Genomic DNA, 12,112 nt, shown 5'->3' on the forward strand with positions numbered 1-12,112 from the left:
AAATAGAAGAGAAAAACGATCAAAAATAATTTAACTCAGGATTGGGGGAGATAGTACAGCAGATAAGGTGCTTGCTTTGCATATATCTGCCCCTGGTGCGATCCCCCACATTCCATAATGTCACCTGACCTTGCCAGGAGTGATCCCCAAGTGTAGAATCAGGATTAATCTCCGAGTATAACCAGATGTGGTCTGGAAACAAAAACAAAAAAATCTAAGAAAATATCGCTTCTATGCCTTTGGCTAAGATCAAGTGTAGTATCTGTTCTTATCAGTTTAATATATGATATGTCCTCTATTTGAGGACAACATATTAACTGGATTTTTGGAATAGGGCGTCGAAATAGGAGCTTTTGTCGTCTGCTTCACAAATCGACATGGTATTGCAGTACCTCCTGGAACGGAAACTAATAAATTTTTAAAAAGGCAAAGAAAAACATAGTTTAACTCAAACACACCCTAAAAGACATAATTAAATAGGTGGGGGACCACAAGAGATAAGGAAAGAATCCTAAAAGCCATCAAAGAAAAACACAATCACACACAAGAAAGGAAATCCCCACAAACACCATTAGCAGATGTTCCAACAGAAACTCTGTATGTCAGAAGGAATGTCATGAAATGTACCAACTGCCAAATGAAAAAGATCTCTAAACTAGAATATTACATCGGTTCGATCACTCAAATTTGAAGGATAAAGAGTATTACCAACAAATAAAAGAATTCATCATCACTAAAATCATTTTTTCCCAAAAAAACTTAAGAGACTTCAATAAATGAAAAACAAAGTCCACTTAAAAGTGGCCAGGTATTTTGAGCTGAAGAGAAGGTATAGTAGGTAAGGCACTTGTCTTGTATGTATTTGACCTGGTTTTGATCCACGTATTCTGTATGGTCTCCAGAGCCTAACAAGAATGCCCCTTGAGCACAGAGCCAAGGAGTCAGCCCTGTGCATAGCTAGGTGTGGCCTAGAATAAAATAAACAAAAAGTAGCAAATATAGAATAATAAAGCATATAAACATAAACAGTTAATTTAAATTAATATAGAAATTAAAATCAATATGTAAATAAATACAGAAATATAAAATGTAGAAGAAAAGTGAAGTGAGATGGAGACATGGAAAGGAAAAGAAAATTTCACTATCTTTTCAGTAAAAATAGACTATAAACTTAATGTTTATATGTAACTTAAATGTAACCCTTAAATGTAAACTTTACTAGATGAAGCAAATAAAGCTGGTAAATATTAAGGTATAAGTGCAAAACAGAAGAGATATACAGCAATATCACTCCATAATCCACATAGGAGCAGTGAATTCCTTCCTACAATAATTTAACTGAGTGTTAATGGTCTGAACTTACTAATCAAAAGCTAAGAAGTGAGGGGATAAATTAGAAAACAAAAGCCAGTCTTTTGATGTATAGAAGGTACAATTTATCTCCGAAGATAAATATAAGTACATAGAAAAGAGTAGGGAAAAAAAATCCAACAGTGGCCTAAAAAGGGCAGGAAACAAGATTAAAAATAAAAATCCAGGTACAACCATACTTATATAAGATAGTCTTTTGAATTGATATAATAAAAACAATAAGAAATAGGATAAAATTATATAATGGTTAAGGGATCAGTTCATCAATAGGACCCAACATTAAACAACTAATTATGTGCCAAATGAAGGAGAATAAAAATTATAAAGCAATTATTAACAATCCTAAAGAGAGACATCCACAACAACATAAGTAGTAGTTAAGGATTTATATTCCACAATTATCAATGGTCAGATGAGGAAGTGGCAGAAAATAAGACAAATAAGTAAACAGTCCCCTTACGTGAGAAGTTGGAATAGATGGGTTTATATATAGGGTTCTCCAACCACAAAACTCTGAGTACATGTTTTCTCCAAGTGGCATAAAGCATGTTCTTTGCAAATATGCCATTGTAGCCTCAAAACATGTACTATTGTGTGAGCTATTGTTATTTCAATTTTTGTGTGTTTGTTTGTTTTTTGAGGTCACACCCAGTAACGCTCAGGAGTTACTCCTGGCTATGTGCTCAGAAACTGCTCCTGGCTTGGGGAGCCATATGGGATGCCAGGGATCGAACCAGGATTTGTTCTGTATCAGCCACGTGCAAGGCAAATGCCCTACTGCTGCGCTATCACTCTAGCCTCTTTTGTTTGTTTGTTTTGTTTTGGGGGATTACACTCGTTTGCTGCTCAGGGGTTACTCCAGGCTCTGCACTCAGAAGTTACTCCTGGCAGGCTTGGGGGATTCGAACTGGGTTCTGCCCTGTAGACCAGGGTTTGATCTTCTACACCCCATATGTTCCCTAGCACAACTAGGAGTGATTCCTGAGTGCAGAACCAGAAGAAAGCCCTGAGCACAGCTGCGTGTGGTTCAAAAAAGAAGCAAAATGATTTTTATGTAAGTCCTTGGAGGCTAGAACTCAGAGAGGTAAGTAGAATGTGTCTTATTAAAGCTGGTGAACACTGACCTTTCATTTTCAAGGCAGAAACAAGAGTCCAAACCTAGGTTCTAATCTAGATTAATCTAATTGGCCTTCCTATTTCATTAGGCTGGTGCTTCAAACGGCTTCATCTTCACAGTAAGTGTAACTGTAAATACCTACACTCTCTTGCATCTAGAAACTATATCCAAAAAAAAATCACCATTTTCAAGTATTTTTTTTCTTTTTCAATTTTGGGGCCACATCTGGCTGTGCGCAGGCTTGTATTCCTTTAGTCCTGGCTCAGGAATGACTCCTGGTAAAATTTAGGGGACCTCTAGGGTGTTGGGAAACAAATAAGCACATTTCCCACTGTACTATCTTTCCAATTTTAAATCTTTTATTTTGTTTTGGGGCCACACCTGGCAGTGCTCAGAAATCACTCCTGCAGGCTCGGGAACCATATGGGATGCCAGGAATCAAACCTGGGTCTGCCCAGGGTTGGCCGCGTGCAAGGCAAACACCCTGCCTCTCTGTTATTTCTCTGGTCCCAATTTCAAATCTTGATAGAATCAGAAAGAATATATATATCCTTCAGACCCCAACAAGAAATAGCACAATTCCAGTTGAGTTATTGAGGAGACTTAATAATTGGTCTAGTTATAAAAGAATTAAGGAAACCCATGATAGATCAGAAGGAAACCTTTGTGCGAACAATTGCAGAGAGCTGTTATCACTTTTAGGTCTAAAAGAAATGGCTATCAAAATCCAGATAAATAAGCTATTTGAAGAAGATTGTCCAATATCAAACCATTCTATAACCACCCATAAAGGAGAAAGTCAGAAATTCTGCTTTCATAGTCACCTCTGACAGCTACAGTACTATAGATCAGATGCCTTAAATAACAGAAATTTCTTTCCCAAAGTTACGGAGTCTGAAAAGTCCTAAAAAAGGTGTTCTTCCTGGTTTGTAACATTACCAGGAAGAGAAGCAAGACTGAGTCTCTTACAAAAGCACTAATTACATCACATAAATTCTAGCCCCATGACCTAATTATCACCCAAAGAACCCATTTCCAAATAACATCATTTTAAGAGTTGGGTTAAACATAGGGATTTTGAGTCAGTCCTCAGCACTCTACTTCTGTCATTTAATTGATCTAATTTCTGATTGGTTCACTAAAGAAGTAGGCAGAGACCCCTATAATAAATACTCCTCTAACAATCAAGCACATGAAGCAATAATATATAATACAAATGTTTACATATATAAAAATAAAATTCAGAGGCCGCAAGCGGTAGGGCATTTGTCTTGCACATACTAACCTAGGACAGACCACAGTTCCATCCCCAGGCGTCCAATATGATTCCCCAAGGCAGGAGCGATTTCTGAGTGTATAGTCAGGAGTAACCCCTGAGTGTCACTGGGTGTGTCCCAAAAAAGCAAAAAAATAAAATAAAAAAATAAAAAAGAAAGAAAAGAAAAGAAATTTAATCCATCTATACTCAAATTAATTCTAGATAAATTATATGAGTCTAGCTGTAAAATCACCCCATGAACCGTATTTCCAATCCTGGGTGGACAAGTCTGAATCAGGATTGCATATAAAATAATTCAGATCAGGCTGAGGGTAAAGCACTTACAGTCTAGCAATCTTCTACCTCATATGGAGAGTGAGTTGTTATCCAGAACAATAGTTTTTTGTTTGTTTGTTTTTTTGGTTTTTTCGAGCCACATCCGTTTGATGCTCAGGAGTTACTCCTGGCTAAGCGCTCAGAAATTGCCCCTGGCGTGGGGGGACCATATGGGACGCCGGGGGATGGAACCGTGGTCCTTTCCTTGGCTAGCGCTTGCAAGGCAGACACCTTACCTCTAGCGCCACCTCGCCGGCCCCCAGAACAATAGTTTTTATTGAATACAGAGACCACCCTCAGGTGGAAGAGTAAGGACAGACAGATAGCTGAAGCTATCCTGAGCCAGTCCCGCCTGAGTTTACACATAAGACAATCTTTGCTTTGGGGTACAATCAAGTTGTAAACAAATATATACAAAGTAAACAGGGATGACCTATTAGGGGGTAAAATAAGGTGTAATCTAACATATAGCCACTTTATAATCCTGGGATAATTGCTATTCTCTCAGGATAATAAAAGCAGAGTGATGATAAAAAAAAACGCTCATAAGTGTTTTTTCATAAGACCATCTCAATTCTACTAGGCATTATTGGCAAAATATCTAGGTGTATGACATTTTTAGAAATCTCTAACATATTTCATGCATAGAAAAAATAACACCAACTCCAAACTTTTAACTGTCTTAAATATTTATAAAATGACAACTAGTTAACTCTAACAACACTCAGATATATACATATATGTTCATATAACACAAGAACAAAAATGTATTGCCTAGTATTTGGAAAACTAGAGTTATTTTAATTTGTCATATCTTTTTGTTTAGTTTTGTTTTGTTTTGTTTTGGGCCACACCCAGCGGTACTCAGGGGTTACCCCTGGCTCTGCATAGAATTGGCCTGTTTATAATGCCCTACCCTCTGTGCTATTATTTCTGCCTCTTAATTTATTATATCTTTAAGAGTGTATTGTTCCTCCCAAACATCACCATTACACAGCTCAGTGTCAACAGCATTTGTTCATTACATGTATTCTCTTCTAAAGAGGTTAAGCGCCTCTCGTATAGATCCTGAGAAATACAAAATAACTTAAAACTTGAAGATGTTTTCTGGCATTAGACTTCAATTCTTTCCAGAGTTTTGCTTTCCTTTCCCCTCAAAGTTATCCTCTTAGAAACTGACCCATAGTACATAGTTTTAAGCAGAATACATGCCCAGTGAAAGGCAGTCAAGTCCAAATAAAATCAGCTTCATTTTCTCTATTCTGATGCCATTTCCCTGCAATAATCTCCAAAGAAATAAGTATCTGATTTTATAACATCCCTCTGCCAATTATCTTAATGATTCTACTACATACCAGCAATTTATCAGAATCTGTAACTGACAGTACCAATTATTCATAATTGCAACTTTTTATAACCACATTTACATTTACGTCACCTCACCATTTTGAGTAAGTGAAAAGGAAGGTGAATTTAAAAGAACCAGTTTATCCTTTTATTCTAACCTATAAGAAGAAGAACAGCAGATAAAAGATATTTTTAATTCCAGAGGGAATTAGTTGTATCTCTTTTACATTTAGTGATGGATTATGGATTTAAACAGTTTTTTGACTATTGAGGGTATATTATATCAAAGACTCCATCCACGCTTCTATTAAAGCATTTCTCAACATGAAATGTGATTAAAGATGATTTTCCACAATCATCTCTCATATGAAATAGCATTTTTAACTCCCAGTAAATGAGATATATGTATATACATGTATATTTAGTAATTTGTACAAGATCATATTTGTTTTAAATGCCATATAATTTTAAATAATAAAATTAAGTTATAATGTATTTCAAGACTCCTTTTATCGGGGCCGGCGTGGTGGCACTTGAGGTAAGGTGTCTGCCTTGCCAGCGCTAGCCTAGGACGGACCGCAGTTGGATCCCCCAGCGTCCCATATGGTCCTCCAAGCCAGGAGCGACTTCTGAGCGCATAGCCAGGAGTAACCATGAGCATCATCGGGTGTGGCCCAAAAACCATAAAAAAAAGACTCCTTTCATCCATATTAAGAAATTTTTGGTGCTGCATTATAGTTTTCTTTTTCTATTCTATTAGCTCCATGTATAACTTTCTCTCATCTTAAAAAATTATCTTGAGAGATGGGGAAATATAGCTAAGCGTCAGTGTGCATGCTTTGCAGATAGGAGGCCCAGGAAAATTCCCAGTTAGCATAAGAATCTATTTGATGATTTTATGTCTCCTATTTTTGAGGGTGTTGTTGAGTTGCAGTTCTTGTTTGCAGAGAAGAGAGCAAACTTTCACCAGGCATAGAATTAATACTTCTCCGAATTCTGATCACCAAACCTGAACACTTTGGACTCTATGTCTGTGAGCCAACAGGAAAAGAAGTGTAACCAAAGCTTGTTATAAGATTGCTGTTGTAGTATGAGTTAGAGAAGAGCTTGCAATTTGAAAGAACCATTGGAACATCTCTTGGTGCTTCTATTCCTGGTAAATACTGATGAACAAGTATAAGCAGTAATTTTGGCCTGGTGGAGTTAGGTAACTCAGACTTATTCCTTTCAAAGATAAAATTATAGTTCTAGACTTTAGATCATTTCAGCAGGAGAGAAATACAGAGTGAAACACTCATAAGGGTGAAGAAAATATAAAATGTTTCATGGGAGAGAAGAATAAAGAACATTGATTATGGCTTTGAGAACAGCTATAGAAACTGGGACTATAATTTGTTCCACTGATTTTTCCCTATGTTCTTGTTTAAACCAACCCTTATTTAAGAGTAATCTATTGGGGCCGGAGAAATAGCATAAAGGTAAGGTGTTTGCCTTGCATGCAGAAGGATGGTGGTTCGAATCCCGGCATCCCATAAGGTTTCCCTGAGCCTGCCAGGAGTGATTTCTGAGCGTGGAGCCAGGAGTGGCCCCTGAGCGCTGCCGGGTATGACCCAAAAACAAAACAAAACAAAACAAAAGAGTAATCTATCAATAGATCCTGTCTCAGTGGTATCAGGGAAGACTGTTACAGACATTTGTGATATCTTATGTACATATTCTCAATTCGTTAGATGTGAATAGAATCTAGAATGGAAAAACTCTACTTAGTGTTTCTCTCAGTTGTCACACTCTGTGTGCCTAAATGAGATACACAAGTATAAAACATCTTCAGTTTTTTCTACAAAACTCAATTGCCAATGAGGATGTTAAGAAACAAAATTAATATTCAATGTCAGTAAAAATATTTTATTCAGCACAAGTACATATTCAAAAGAAAGATTAATAAATATATTTGCATTCTATCTTTGTTTTATTTATTTTTCCCTTTATCTCTATTTTTATGTTGCTCACACACATATGGTAGTTGTTCTTCCACATTTAATTGTGGTGCTTGCTGGGGTTCACACATCAGTTGCAGTATCACATATGTGGTCCAGTTGCTCTCTCAGGACTGCATGCCTTCCATTTCATTGTTTGCACAGTGCTTACCAGACTCGTATTCTTTCATTGTAGTGCTCACAGATCTGGTTGTAATGTTCACTAGGGGTCAATCTCACTACATTTATTTACCAAGAATCACTCTTTTGGGCTGTAGTACTCAGACATCTTCTTTGTAGAACTGATCAGAAAAAGCTTCCCCTTAAGTATTGGTGCTCACTCACAACTGGTTGTAGCAAATCTGAAAATCGCTTCCAACACTGGAGATTACAGAGAACAACTTTTGCAGATTCATAGAGCAGTAGCTAGAGACATTTTGTAATATCAGGGATTGAACTCTTGGTTTTATAATTGCATGGCAGATGCTCTATGTCACTGAATTATCCCTAAAGGCCCCACAATAGTTTTTTTTTTGTGTGCTTCAAGGAATGGATGCCATCAAGAAAATGAAAAATGAAAAGACAACTCACAAAATGGGAGGAAAAAATTTGCAAACTGTATATTTGGTAAGGGACTATATCTAGAATATATTAAAACCCATACAGTTCAATAGTAAAATAATAAATTATGGCTGGAGAGTACAAAAGTTAAGGCTCTTGCCTTGAACATGGCCAACTCCAATTCAATCACCAACACTGTACTCAACATCTCTTGAGTATCAGCAGGAAAGATCTGTGAGCAAAGAAGCAGAAGTAGCCCTGAGCACCACACAGAAACAAAACAAAACAGAACAGAACAAATTGATCTGTAAATAACCACAATTAAAAAACAACAACAACTAGGTAATAGTTTTTGGCAATGCTGTAGGAAAATTGTAATCTTTCAACACTGCTAGATAAAATATAAGATGGGATAGCCACTTTGAAAAATCAGATAGTTTCAGATAATCAGATAGTTTCTCAAACTCATGAACATAAATCTAATAATCCTATTCCCAGATACCCAAGATGCGTGGAAATTTTATACACAGCCAACACTAGTACACATTATTTATAACTAAAGAAAAAATCTAGAAAGAATTCAAATGCCTATGAGTTAATAAATGGATTGGAAACAATGGCATATTCATACATTAGAGTAGTATTTAATAAAATATATATAAAATGTACTGATTCTTCAGATTTCCAACTGGTCCTAATGCTGTCCTCGTAATGATTTGCTCCAGGGTAGGTTCATATGACATCCTGATGACCAGGAAAGAGCAACAACTTGTTTTCAGGGCAGGTGTCTCTGCCTCACCACCTAATGGTGGGATGATATCAGAAGATGCTCCATGACACTCTAGCTCCAACATAGGATCTGTGCAAAAACCAAGATTTCTAATTACAGAAGCCTGACTGTGATAATGGTAATTGAGTAGGACTTTTCCTGGGACCATGAAGAAAGACATTGGGATTGAACAATGCCTGGAGCCTTCATTTGGTCTGATGACAGGATGCTTCATGGGCAGAGACACCCTATTTTTCTAGCCAAGGGTGTTTCCTTTTTAATATCCCCAAGCAAAAAAAAAACAAAACAAAACAAAAAAACTGCCACAAACACATCCTTTTCTATTTTGTGTCTTCTAGATAGGGGGCTCTAACCTTTATTTGTAGAAACTTAAAACATGGATCATTTTTTATGCCTCATATTTCTATGTCTTCCTACAAATTGAGAAAAGGAAAAGCAAGGTGGGTGTTCTCTGGGGCCAAGCAGACTCAGGAGCATTGAGTAATAAAAAAAAAAAATCAGATATAAATACCCAAGCCAAAGTCAACGACAACAGAATCAAAAGACCCAAACTGTAACAAGCTAAACACAAAATGGACCTGTTACACTAGCAGTCAAGGGGCTAAAGGTGGAGGTATAGGATGCATGCTGGGAAGTCTGGTGGAGGGAAGTCAACACTGGTGGTGGGAATGGCCCTAAATCACTGTCACTATTTGCCTGAAATCCAACTATGAAGGACTTGTAATTCATAATGGTATCGATAAATTTTTTTAATATACTGATTCTTTGTGAATGGTGATGTCCCATAAAAATAACAGTGAAGAAACAAGACATGTGGAGCTGAGGTGCCAAAGATAGGCGGCATTGAGGGAAGGAGTCCAGCGTTCACTTCCCAGCACTACATGGTAATCTTTCAAGCAACCTTTAACCATCATGCCAAAGTCCTAAATTTGATTATGATGGTGATCAAACAACTCTGATATACTTAGTTCATTTTATCATATTTAATTACTTTAAAGCAGTGAATAGTATTATTATATTTTAATACATTTTTGATACTAAACTATGACAACTTGCTAACATAGATTTTATACTGTTTCTATATATGTAAAACTGTTTTAAATGTAAATGCTTACTTTAAAAAATCATTTCAGTAGCCCTAATACAAATTATCACATAAAATAATAAAATCCTAAATTGAATGATTTGCAATAAACTGATAAAAAGTACTAGTGTTTTGGGTTTTAGTATTCAGGTCATATTCAGTGGTATTCACAAGTTAGTTCTGGCTCAGTACTCAAGCATCACTTCCCAGTGGTGCTCAAGGGACCATGCAATGCTGAGAATTGAACATGAGGGTCTCCTGGGCAAAACATGCACTCTAACTCTTTGAGCTTTTTCTCTGGTCCAGGAAACACTACTTTAGTGTATTAGAGTTGAGAGAAGTAGAATAATATAGAAAATATGAACATACACATCAAAGGAATTGTTTCAATGCCTTGACCTCAGGCACTTGTGAAACTGCTTAATAAATCTTTTTTAAAGTTGTCTCAGCTTCTGATGCTGAAGCATGAAATCCATAAGGCAGGCAAATAAGGAAGAATGGGCATGTTAAGTTTAAGTTAAAATCCACAAACAAGCTAGACTCCTTGAGGATATACTGAAATTGATGGCAATTGTTGCTTCTCACTTTCATCAATAAAATTGCCAGTGGAAAGCTGAGTTGATACTCTCTCCAACTTAGAGGCAATGAGTTAGTGCAAATTAGGCAAGGTTTTTTTTAATCACTATGAATCAAAAAGTTTTTTTTTTATTGAATCGTTGTGAATGATAGGCATATTCCAACACCAGTACCTTTAAAAAATGGTTTATTGATTGATTGATTGGTTTTGAGGCCACATCCAAAACCAGTGCTCAGGGGTTACTCCTGTCTCTGTGCACAAAAGTTGCTCCTGGCAAGCTCTGGGAACCACATGGGAGGCCAGGAATCGAAACGGGTTCGTCCAGGTTCGGCTGCATGCAAGGCAAAGGCCTTACCTCTGTCCTATCTCTGGTCCCCAACACTAGTACCTTCACCTTTGTTCACTTCCCTCCACCAAAGATCCTCATTACCCTTCTGATTACATTTTTCCCTACCAGCCTGCCTCTATGGAACTCTATACCAGCTTTCAAGACTCTGTTCTCCTGAGTGACCTTGTCCCTCCTTAAGTATTGTAACCATAAGGTCCTTACCTTCATGTTCACCCCAACTCCCATGCTTACTATTAGAAACCTGTTCTCATGTTCGTTTCTGTTGCTTTGGGGCACTTGTTATTTCCCTATTATGTTTCTTTATAGCCTGCACATGAGAGAGATAATTAATTCTGTGTCTGCCTCCCTCTCTCTGACTAACTTCACTCAACATGATACTTTCCAGATCAATCCACTAGCAGCAACTTGTTTGACTTCATCTTTTCTTATGCCAGACTATTCAATTGTGTATATGTACATGGTTTCTTTATCCAGTCGTCTATTCTTAGATGCTTGGGTTGTTTCCAGATTTTTAGCTATTGTGAATAGTGCTACAATGCACATAAGAGTGCAGATATCTTTTCTGCATTATGCTTTTGAGCCCATAGGTATTCCAAGGAGTGGAACTGGTGAGTTGTGAGGAAGCTTTCTTGCTAGAATTTTTATGTGTCCATATTATTTTCCAAGAAGACTGAACCAGTCATTATTTGTGCCAACAGCATATGAAAGTGTCTTTCCCCCGACATCTACAACAACACTGAATGTTTTCTTTGTAATGTGTGCAGTCTCACTGGTGTAAGATGATATTTTATTATTGCTTTGATTTGCATTTCCCTGATGATTGGTGGTGCAGGGCATTTTTTCTGTTCCTTTTGGTCATTTGTATTTCTTCTTTAAAAATATACATTCATCTCTTCCCCCAATTTTTTAATAGAGTTAGATGTATTTTTCTTATATTGCTCTACCAGGATATTAGCCCTTTATCAGATGAATAGTGAACAAATAGTTTCTCCCAGACTGTGAAGTGTCTGTGTTTTGGCCATCATTTCCTTTGAGGTACAGAAGCTTCTTAATTTAATATAATCCCATTTGTATATCTTTGCTTTTTATTGGGGGGGGGCACACCCGGCGGTGCTCAGGGGTTACTCCCGGCTATCTGCTCAAAAATAGCACCTGGCAGGCATGGGGAACCATATGGGATGCCGGGATTCGAACCAACCACCTTAGGTCCTGGATCAGCTGCTTGCAAGGCAAACACCACTACACTATCTCTCCGGCCCCTATCTTTGCTTTTACTTGCTTAGCCAGTGGTAGATTATGAGACTTCATGTTTATTTGGACATGGTTTATGGGGCTCAGTGTTTAAG

The 12,112-nt window shown here is 37.2% G+C and overlaps 1 non-coding gene across 1 annotated transcript; it reads left to right on the forward strand.

The window, feature by feature from the left end:
- Positions 1–224: 224 nt before the first annotated feature.
- On the forward strand, positions 225–412 carry LOC126021345 (U2 spliceosomal RNA). The gene has a single exon (XR_007499889.1). It is a non-coding gene; the product is annotated as a U2 spliceosomal RNA (small nuclear RNA).
- Positions 413–12,112: the final 11,700 nt, after the last annotated feature.

Source organism: Suncus etruscus, chromosome 10 (genome assembly GCF_024139225.1).
Source record: "Suncus etruscus isolate mSunEtr1 chromosome 10, mSunEtr1.pri.cur, whole genome shotgun sequence".
Lineage (NCBI taxonomy): Eukaryota > Metazoa > Chordata > Mammalia > Eulipotyphla > Soricidae > Suncus > Suncus etruscus.